This window comes from Micromys minutus, assembly GCF_963924665.1.
Source record: "Micromys minutus genome assembly, chromosome: 12".
Lineage (NCBI taxonomy): Eukaryota > Metazoa > Chordata > Mammalia > Rodentia > Muridae > Micromys > Micromys minutus.
Genome location: NC_137981.1, coordinates 46,657,332 through 46,667,665, shown reverse-complemented (window position 1 = coordinate 46,667,665; position 10,334 = coordinate 46,657,332). Strand labels below are relative to the sequence as shown.

Here is a 10,334-nt window from a genome sequence, read left to right as displayed (position 1 = left end):
GTATCAGGTCAAGGTACTAATTAATATTAATTTCAGACTTGAGGAGCATACTACAGTGTTTCACCAGGCCAGCTCACAGCAGGAGTAGAAAATGGATCAAACAGATCAGAAACACACACTGTAGGCTGTCCTGAGAAACCACTGACCTCTTCTGGATACAGGATGGCATGGGGAAGGGCTTTGTCTTGACCATTTGTGATGATGATCACTAAGTTAATAAAGAGGTGACAGGGAGAGGTTGGAGAGATGGTTCAGCCAGTTAAGAGCATTGGGTTCGATTCCCAGCACCTACATGGCAGGTTACAACTGTCTAGAGCTCCAGTTCCAGGCCTTCTGTCACCCTCACACAGACATACAAGCAAGCAAAAGAAAAAAATGCACATGAAATAGAGATAAATAAAAAAAGAAGAAGAATCAAATGAGCCATCTTCTAAGTAGCCATACCATTGTACATGGAGACACAAGGAATGTTGCCTAGAAACATTACTTTTCAAAGGAGTGTTTAAATATTAGGGCAGTTCTGACCCACTTAAACCTCGGATTTTCTTGTTTGGAGAAAACAATCAAAGTAATTTCTCCCTGATAGACACAATTTTCCTCATAAGAGAGGGCCTACTCATGAGTCTTTCTACATGGCTGGTGGAGCAAAAGCATATTCCTGCCGGGCCATGCTTATCCTTATGCAGTTCATCTCTAAAGGACTAGGTAAATCTGGCTGCTTCTAGAGTTATTGTTAATCCCACCAGGCAAACAATGTTGTAAATAATAAATGTTATAAATAATAAAAGGAAGGCCTACCGCCCTCAGCTCCTCCCACTTTTCAGGAGAAGGATGCTGTGGCTTGGATCCGCCATCACATGGGTCCAGGGATCTAACTCTGATGGTCAGGCTTGCCTGGCTCTGCCACTTTTATCCACAGAGCCATGTCCCCAGCCCTCCAGTTTTCTTCATTCTCTTTTCTACTTAGTCTGAGCTTTCAGTTGCAGTCCGCATTGTTTCAAATGTCTGGCTTTCATGTCTTTATCCCCATTTATATCTCTGTCTAGAGTGGTCGAGAGCATCCCTCTGTTTAGTTACTACTCACTTGGTTTGGTTTGGCTTTTGTCCCTCAAGATTCATGCAATAGCGTGTCCAAGATAAGCTAGTTTACTTCAGGGACAGTCTTTCTTTATAAGCATATGCTCAGTGTCTATGCTTATTTCTAAAAAGCATTAAATCCTAGGAATACTGAGAATATATGACAGATGGCTGTTAGGAAAACAAGTACCCCCTGCTTAGAAAGGACTGAGTCCTTAGTTCTATGGCTCATGTATTTGTCCTCAAGGTACCAGGGGGTTGATATATATTAATCAATAGTAAAAATTAGTTACTCTTGCTTTCTTAAAGTGGTGTGTGTATGTTTGTGTGTAGTGTGTTTGTGTGGTGCTTGCATGTGACAGTGTGAGTATGGAATACGTATACGTTATGTGAGCATATGTCTGTGTATGGTTTGTGCATGAGTGTGTGTGATCTGTGGGGTATGTGTGTGTGTGTGTGTGTGTGGTATGTATGGTATGGTATGTGTGCATATGTAGGTGTATTATATGTATGAGTGTTTGATATGTGTAGTATGGTATGTATGCATATATATGTATATGTATTATGGTGTGTTTGTGTATATATGTGTTTTGTGTGCATTGTTTTGTGTGGTCTGTGCTGTGTGTGTGTGTGTGTGTGTGTGTGGTACATGTTTTATGTTTGTGTGGTATATGTATGTGTGAATGTGTGGTATGTGTATGTGTGGTGCATGGCGTGTGCATTTCTTAGTATGTATGTGATATGTATGTATATTGTGTGTGGTTTTTGCATATATGTGTATTGTATTATAAGTGTGGTGTGTGCATGTGACATATAAGTGTACAGGGTGTGTGCTTGTGCCCGTATGTGTCTGTGAGGTATGTATGTGGGTGGGAGAAGTGTTCCTTAAACCATAAATTTCTTGAGTCAGGACTGAATTCAGATTACTTACTGTAGAAAATGTGTTCACTGATGACTAAATGAACACATACCTTATTAAGAAACGAACACTTAGAGGTTTCCTTAAGCTTGTTCCTCATTTGGTGCTTAACTAGGCATGAGCGGCTCCATCTCTACCCACTGCTAGGTCAACACTGGACTCGTTCCTAAAGTCCTCGGTGAGACGAATACATTTTGCCTCTGCAATTTAAGACCAACTGCCACTCAGTAGATAGACACTAAACTCCTTATAAATGTTCTCTGTCAACACCTTAGTGAATGACTGGCCAATTTGACAAGGAAGGAGGGAGGAAAGCTAAATCCCTCTGGAAGCCAAAGGAGAAACACTGACTTTCAAACAGAAAAGAAAATGAGGTGAGTAGTAAAGTCACACTTCTTCTTTGATTTAGGCTGATAAGTTTGGAAATACAAATGATCGGGGGTGGAAGAGAGCCAATGTAAGAAACTGTGAGTGATAAGCAATCATCCAACAGATGCATGCTGTAAATATCTAACGCTTTATATACCTCTAGAAAAGGGCCCATAAAACCTTCTGATGACAATGTAAGTCATCGGGGGGTATGGGATGGTAAATCCAAGAGCAACAGGTGTCCAACTCAATTGCCAGGAGCAGAAGTCTGAAGGGGAAAGTTGTGTTTGAGTCTTGCTCTGATTGGGAGTCACCTGTGTCACCCCTCCTCCCTGGGATCACATGGATTATGATGGGTATAATTCATCCCCTGGACCTTGTGTATATCAAAATTACAACAATCCGAGAGCGGGCAAACTCTAGCCTGAACCATTCACAGTCCTGGAGCAGGGATGTGTTTGGGGTCTCTGCTGAGATCCTCACATGTCTAGACTATAAAAGTTGAGAAATTAGCAAAGTTCAGTGTTATCTTCCTTAGTATATGGCAAAGGGGATTTCTGTCTTGCAATCAGACCACATCTCTAAAAGGTTTTCAAATTTATGTTTTCTCCTACTTTAAATAAAACACATAAATATATTTTCTATACAGGGATGGGGGAAGCATATAGAACTGTTTTTTACACAGAGAGGGGGAATGGTTCAGGGAATGAAGCAGATAAGGTGAGGATAGGGATGGACTTCCGGTCAGTTGAAATGTCAGTGACATGAACATGGGCAGCATCATGCAAGAGATCACATTATCCAAACCGATCCTCTCTCTGTTGCTATGAGGTATATAAATTAATGTTGGAGTCCATGGAGGTTCAAACTCTTGATTTAGAAGTCAAAACATATAAACTCAGTCATATTCAAATAGCTAATAGATATGTCCTGTGTTGAAGAACATGAGAAAATGCAATCAACATGATGCTGAATGACCTAAAATATGTAGCTCAAGACATCTCAGCAGAGATAATGTTTACACTGTACTTTGGCAGTGCGGTTTCATGCTGTTTCTCCCTCTCCTTCTCCTTTTCTTTCTTCTTCTCTCCCTCCCCCTCCTCCTCCTCCCCCTCCTCCTTCTTCATATCTCTCTCTCTCTCTCTCTCTCTCTCTCTCTCTCTCTCTCTCTCTCTCTCTCTCTCTCTCTCTCTTGTCTTGCTCATGTTCTGAGGTAAAAGTAGACACAGAAGGAAGGTCTTGTGTCTTAGTCAGTATTCTATTGTTGGGAAGATACCATGACCAAGACAATCCTCATAAAATAGAGCATTTAATTGGGGCTGATTTACCGTTTCAAAGGTTTAGTCCACTATCATCATGGCAGGGAACATGACAGCATGCAACCAGACATGCATGGTGCTGGAAACGTAGCTGAGAATTCTACATCCGAATTCACAGGCAACAAGAAGAGACAGAGCAACTGGATCAGGCTTGGGTTTTAAAGTCTCAGAAACCACTCCTAGAAACACACTCCTTCCAACAAGGCCACACTTCATAATCCTTATCAAAGAGTGTTGTTCCTTGATGCTTAGCATTTAGATATATGAGCCTATAGGTATCATTTTTAAACAAGGCACCACTGTGTTGGGAGGACAAGTCTAGGGTAAAGTTTCTAGAAGAAACAAATCTGCTAATACTTTAGTCTCAGGTTTAGCCTCCAGTATCCTGGGAAGGATATAGGAGCAATTGTTTAGAGCATAAGGGTAGAAGGCTGCTAGAATAGTATTGATGAGTGCCATGCACTTTATTGAATATGAGTATTTGTATTACTTCTGAATTTTAGTATAATTCTTAGCAAGAACTATGTTTTCTTTTCTATATACTGCAAACAATTCTCTTTGTATTTACAGAACCTCATATTATCTACCTCTAATGCATCCTTGTTTAATATAAGGTATTTTCCAATCTCACCTCTAGGTAGACATAAAATGACCATCATCCAAAGCTCTGCATCTCAAGTCCTCTTTAATCTTCCTTTCACATGTACATATTTCATGTTCAAGAAGCGATAATCCAGGATGACAGTTAAAATAATATGACCTTTGGGTAGGGCCTCATTCATTTCCTTAGACAATACCTAAAAATATCTCAAAACTGTTTGTAATAAAGCTACTTTACCTTTGAGTATCACTATGAGTTGGATTTTTACCTTTTCAATTATAATTCTCTCAGGTGCCCCTCAGAAAACATTATTGGGAAGACAATAACTTTTAACCTGATCAATACCGTGTGTGTGTGTGTGTGTGTGTGTGTGTGTGTGTGTGTAAAGAAAGTGATCCCAGGTTTAACTTTGAGAAGCCCATACCCATAGTCTTAGTATGTATTTTAGGACTCTTTTCTACCAGTCCAGAAGCTTTTTTCTATATTTAGATATCTTTAATAAATCTCTAACTCTGTCTCATAACCTGGCTGGATAGTCCTGAAATTCTTTGCACCACCAAAATCACAATTCCTAGTTTGCCCTAAGTGGATGACCTTAACATGCTTGGAGATCTTCTTGGGTTGCTGTGCTGACTTTACCTGCACCCCTAAAGGCTGTCAGTAAGAACCTCAAGCAAAATGATAGTCAAGGAAATGTGGGTGAGGACAGTGGAGGCAAACTACTGTTGTGGAGTCCTCTTAGAGTCAACATCACTCAAGCACCTCGCCAATGCAGATGACAAAAATGTATTATAATCAACCACTACTGATTGATCAGGGCCATAGAACATACTCAAGAGCTGAACTGCAACTCTGAAAGGCAAGTTGTACAGCACAGTGAAAGGATAAAACCATATAGTGAGGGGGAACAGGGTGGGCTGTAGCATTGTCTAATCATATTTTGACATAAGGAACTGAGCAAAAGACTGTCTACCAATTAGAATAGGAAATGGTTCCTCAGCCTGAGAACATGAACTTTGACCCTGCCAGCAAGATGGAGAAGGTGTTCCTGAGATGCCTAGACTCAGACAACAGGCTTCTTACAAGTTGTCCCTGAAATGGGTGGACTCAGACAACTAACTCTCCTTAGAACAGAAGCTGTTCAACTATTGGGAAGTCCCCAGCTTCCCTAGGGTCTGAGACCTGGGACTTTGTTTCCCCTATAGTTAAATGGAGTCTGAAAACAAAATGGCAGTACTTAGAACAAGTTTCTTTTGTTTGTCCCTAATACTACAGATGATAAAAGAATGCAAAATAAATCAGGTTCAAAAGCAAATAGGAATAGAAGTACTAGGGAGCAGAGAAAGGAAAAAAAAAAAAAAAAAAAAAGCCAAAATATAAGCCCGGCTGATTTGTCACCAGTACTGATGGTAAACACAGTTTCTATTTTTCCACTTTAAATACCTAATTAAACTGTCACTTAAAAAATATGGAGCGACCATTTTTTGTTGTTAGGTTTCTTCTTATTGAATGATTGGCTTTTGTAGAGATGTGAATATTATTTAGAGGACCCCTCTTTTCCCCTCAGAATGGTTTCTCATTCAGTGAAATGTTAAATTACTCACAGATACTTACTAATTAAACTGGCTGTAACTGCCACCATTAAAATGTGATGGCCAACGTAATTGGCCCAAAAGCAACTGCTAATGTCCCATTCATAAAGGAAAGGGAAATTAATTTTATAGCTTCCTTTTCAAATTCACAGTGCCTTCCCCTCCCTTCTGTTCCCCATCTGTCGGCCCAGCCTGCACTGGCTATTTCCCTGCCACTTTGCAACTCTCTTTTCTGCTTCTCAGACTAATTGTGGCCATGGCAGAAAGGATGCTCACAGCCTTACTGCAAACAGGGTTTCAAGACAATCACACACGACCCTAAGGAAGATGCAAAATTTTAAATGTGTTTGACTTGGCACCAGCATTAAGAAAAGAACATCTTCTACTTTCCAATTTAAAGTATTGAAGTCATTTAAGCCTATGGAACAATCTCTTCCTGTTATTGGACATCTGGTTACTCTGATTTGGTTTGAAGGAACTATCAATGTAGAGGCAGGGCTGCTTTACCCTGCTTAATGATCTATCACTCAATCAAAGTCGTAAATCATGATTGTATCACTACTTATCTCCTCCTTTACCTTACTTTCCTCTGCCAAATGTGCACATGGACATGTATGTACACAAATTTATACATATGACTCCAAGCTATCACCATGGCTGGCCATAAACATCACGCTTATAACCACACCCCTATCTTCAATTAAAACTTTTGTTTTCGTCTGACTTTGTAACTCTGCCATAACTTCAGTCCACCTGCTTACCACCACCCCCCCCCCATGCGTTTAAACCATTGTGATAACTTTCTTAAGCTTTCTTTCGTCCTGCACTTAATACTTTTGGACATTGACTGTGGTCACTTCTGGCATCCCTTATCATCTGCTGAAGATAACAGCAGGTTAGAAAATTTCAAATGTCAAAACCAAGCTGAATAAAACAAACCTGTGGGAAGTAACTTACCTCCACAGAAACCTAGCATCGTCCTTGTGAGATGTGTTTCTCTAGGACTCACAAAGGGGAACGACAGAGTCCATGTAAGTTATGGTACTAACCCCTCCTGGAATTCAGACACAGTGGTTTTCACTAAGAGAATAGACACTTGACACCCACAAATAAACAATCCAATATTCCCTCCAAGCCACAAGATATGGTTATAAACATGGAAAAACTAAGAAGATTAAAAACAATAGTAGCAATTCTCAATGGTCAGCAATTTAAAAACCCATTAATAATCCACAAATTCAATATCTCTAGCATGCAATGAGAAAATTGACAGACTGCACCTAATGGAAGAAGAAATAACTCAAATAATTCATTGAAAAGTTGTGGATATACAATAAATCACTTTGTCTCTTTTTTATTAGATATTTAATGTTATTTACATTTCAAATGTTATTTCCTTTCCTGATATCCCCTCCAGAAGCCCCCCTACCATACCCCCTCCCCCTACTTCTATGAGGATATTCCACCTTCCAGCTACCCACTCCAGCCTCACCACCCAAGCATATTCTTACACTGGGGAATGAAACCTTTACAGGACCAAGGATTTCTCATCCTATTGATTCCAGACAATGCCATCCTCTGCTACATATGTCAATGGAGACAAGGGTCCCCCATGTGTACTCTTTGGGTGGTGGTTTAGTCCCTGGGAGCTATGAGAGGTTTGGTTCATTAATATTGTTCTTCCTGTCGATCTTGTTGATTTTCTCAAAGAACCAGCTCCTGGTTTTGTTGATTCTTTGTATGGTCCTTTCTGTTTCTACTTGGTTTATTTCAGCCCTGAGTTTGATTATTTCCTGCTATCTACTCCTCTTGGGTGTATTTGCTTCTTTTTGTTCTAGAGCTTTCAGCTATGCGGTCAAGCTGCTAGTGTATGCTCTCTCCAGTTTCTTTTTGGAGACACTCAAAGCTATGAGTTTTCCTCTTAACACTGCTTTAATTTTGTCCCACAAGTTTAGGTATGTTGTGTTTTCATTTTCATTAAATTCTAAAAAGTTTTCAATTTTTTTTATCTCTTTTATAACCAAGTTATAACCGAGTAGAGCATTGTTCAGCTTCCATGTGTGCATGGGTTTTCTGTTGTTTTTGTTGTTATTAAAGACCAGCCTTAGTCCATGGTGATCAGATAGAATGTATGGGATTATTTCAATCTTCTTATATCTATTGAGGCCTGTTTGGTGCCCAACTATATGGTCAATTTTGGAGAATGTGCCATGAGGTGCTGAGTAGAAGGTATAATCTTTTGTTTTAGGATGAAATGTTCTGTAGATATCTGTTAAATCCCTTTGGTTCATAAGTTCAATTAGTTTCACTGTGTCTCTGTTTACCTTCTGTTTCCATTGATGAGAATGCAATGTTGAATTCTCCCACTATTATTGTGTGTGGTGCAATGTGTGCTTTGAGCTTTGGTAAACTTGCTTTTAAGAATGTTGTTGCCCTTGCATTTGGAACACAGATGTTCAGAATTGAGAGTTTATCTTATACTTTCCTTTGATGAGTATCAAGTGTTCTTCCTCAGCAATTTTTGATAACTTTTGGTTGAAAGACGATTTTATTCAATATTAGAATGGCTACTCCAGCTTGTTTCTTGGGACCATTTGCTTGGAAAAAAATTTTCCCAGCCTTTTACTCTGGGGTATGTTTGCTATATGCAACAAAATGCTGTCATATTTATGTATTCAGTCTGTTAGGCTATGTTTTTTTTATTGGAGAATTGAGTCCACTGATGTTAAGAGATATTAAGGAATAGTAATTGTTGCTTCCTGTTGTTTTTGTTGTTTGAGGTGGAATGATGTTTGCATGGCTATCTTCTTTTTGGTATGTTGAAAGAAGATTAATTTCTTTCTTTTTCTAGGGTGTTGTTTCTCTTCTTGTGTTGGAGTTTTCCATCTATTATCCTTTGTAGGGCTGGATTGGTATAAAGATATTGTGTAAATTTGGTTTTGTCATGGGACATGTTGGTTTCTCCAACTATAATAAATGAGAGTTTTATTAGATATAGTAGCCTGGTCTGGCATTTGTGTTCTCTTAGGGTCTGTATGGTATCTGCCCAGCCACTCAGACACCTCCACAACTACATGTGATCCTCAGTCGCAGCCACAAGTAGCTCATATCTGCAATCTCTTTGATGGGTTTGGCAGAGCCTATAGGCACTTGCCTACATTAAAAACTGCAATGACTAAATTAATGCTTAGGTTTGAATACTGGCTCTTCTCCAGTCAGTGGGTCCAGTGAAAGTTCTATTACAATAAAATGACACCAGCAGAGTATGATTTTTTTTAAAGATCAAAAACAGTATATGAAATAACCTGGCTGGTTCTTAATGCATGTAAAATCAAAAAATATCAAATAGCTTCCCAATATCTGTGCAAGAGGAAAGGCTTGCTATACAAGATGCAAGTGGAATGAACCAACCTACAGAGCCAACCAAGGCCTGTTCCTTTAGAACATCACCCATGGACTCTTTGCAAGGGTAGCTGGGGTGAATTTGCACCAAGGCAGCAGCTGTAGTCACCTCAGTCCCACCTTCTTCTCCACAATATTGTCCTTGGCCAAAAGTGCACTAAGACATCTCCAAGTTCAAAGCATTCAGCAAGTGGTGGCAAGGCAGAGCCATCAGAAAAGGGCACCTAATTTCCATGACATATATTGAAATGCTATATTAGCAGGTGGAGGCATCTTCTGTGTTTCTACATGGACATACACAGGCACACAAATTGAAATAGAATGGAACCTGTCCCCTGTTGGCAGGGTCACCCCAAAGGAATGGAGAGATCAGTAGTCATGCCGGCTGGTACAATAATCAAGGAATTATTTCAAAACCAACTCATAAGTGAAGGCCAAGTCAAAGAATCGTGTACTCATTAAAATATGGCCATCTTCCATGTCCTGCTTCTCCTTACTGAAGCTCCAATACAACAATGCAGAACACACTAAGTGAGTGTAAGTGCAAGTTGACCTTAAATGAATGTAAAGACCTGTCATTCTTCCACAATAAAAAAAAAAAAAGAACCCAGGGGTTTATTAATCCGTTCTCATCCCTGAGCACTATGTTTCTCCTCCAATTCATATCTACTCTTGTCTTAAGTAACAAACGATCGGTTAATTATAAACAGTGGCATGCTTGTGCTGGGTAACTACAGAATTACCTTGTAAGAAATGCATCATTTGGTGAATTCATCCCTGTAAAAACATGCCATGGATTTAAACAAAGCAGGATGTCTGTGACATCATCAATAGACAGTACTGGATGGGAAGTCATATATTCAGTTCATCAGTACATAGTACATGACTGAAGTCATTCAGTACAGAACTAGAGAAAAGAATAATAGGAACTATGTAACTCTGAATTTGTATTCCCTTGCATTAAATTCTAGAAATTAGTCAGAAGCTTCCAACCCAACAGTCAGTATTCCATGGGCATCTAGGCTAGAAAATAGGTAGGAGGTTTTTGGGAATGG

The 10,334-nt window shown here is 39.5% G+C and overlaps 1 pseudogene across 1 annotated transcript; it reads left to right on the top strand.

The window, feature by feature from the left end:
* The first annotated feature begins 3,059 nt into the window (after window positions 1–3,059).
* Window positions 3,060–9,722, top strand: LOC308428344 (cytochrome c oxidase subunit 7B, mitochondrial-like; annotated as a pseudogene). Its single transcript has 2 exons — window positions 3,060–3,085; window positions 9,346–9,722. The product of its transcript is annotated as a cytochrome c oxidase subunit 7B, mitochondrial-like (transcript).
* Window positions 9,723–10,334: the final 612 nt, after the last annotated feature.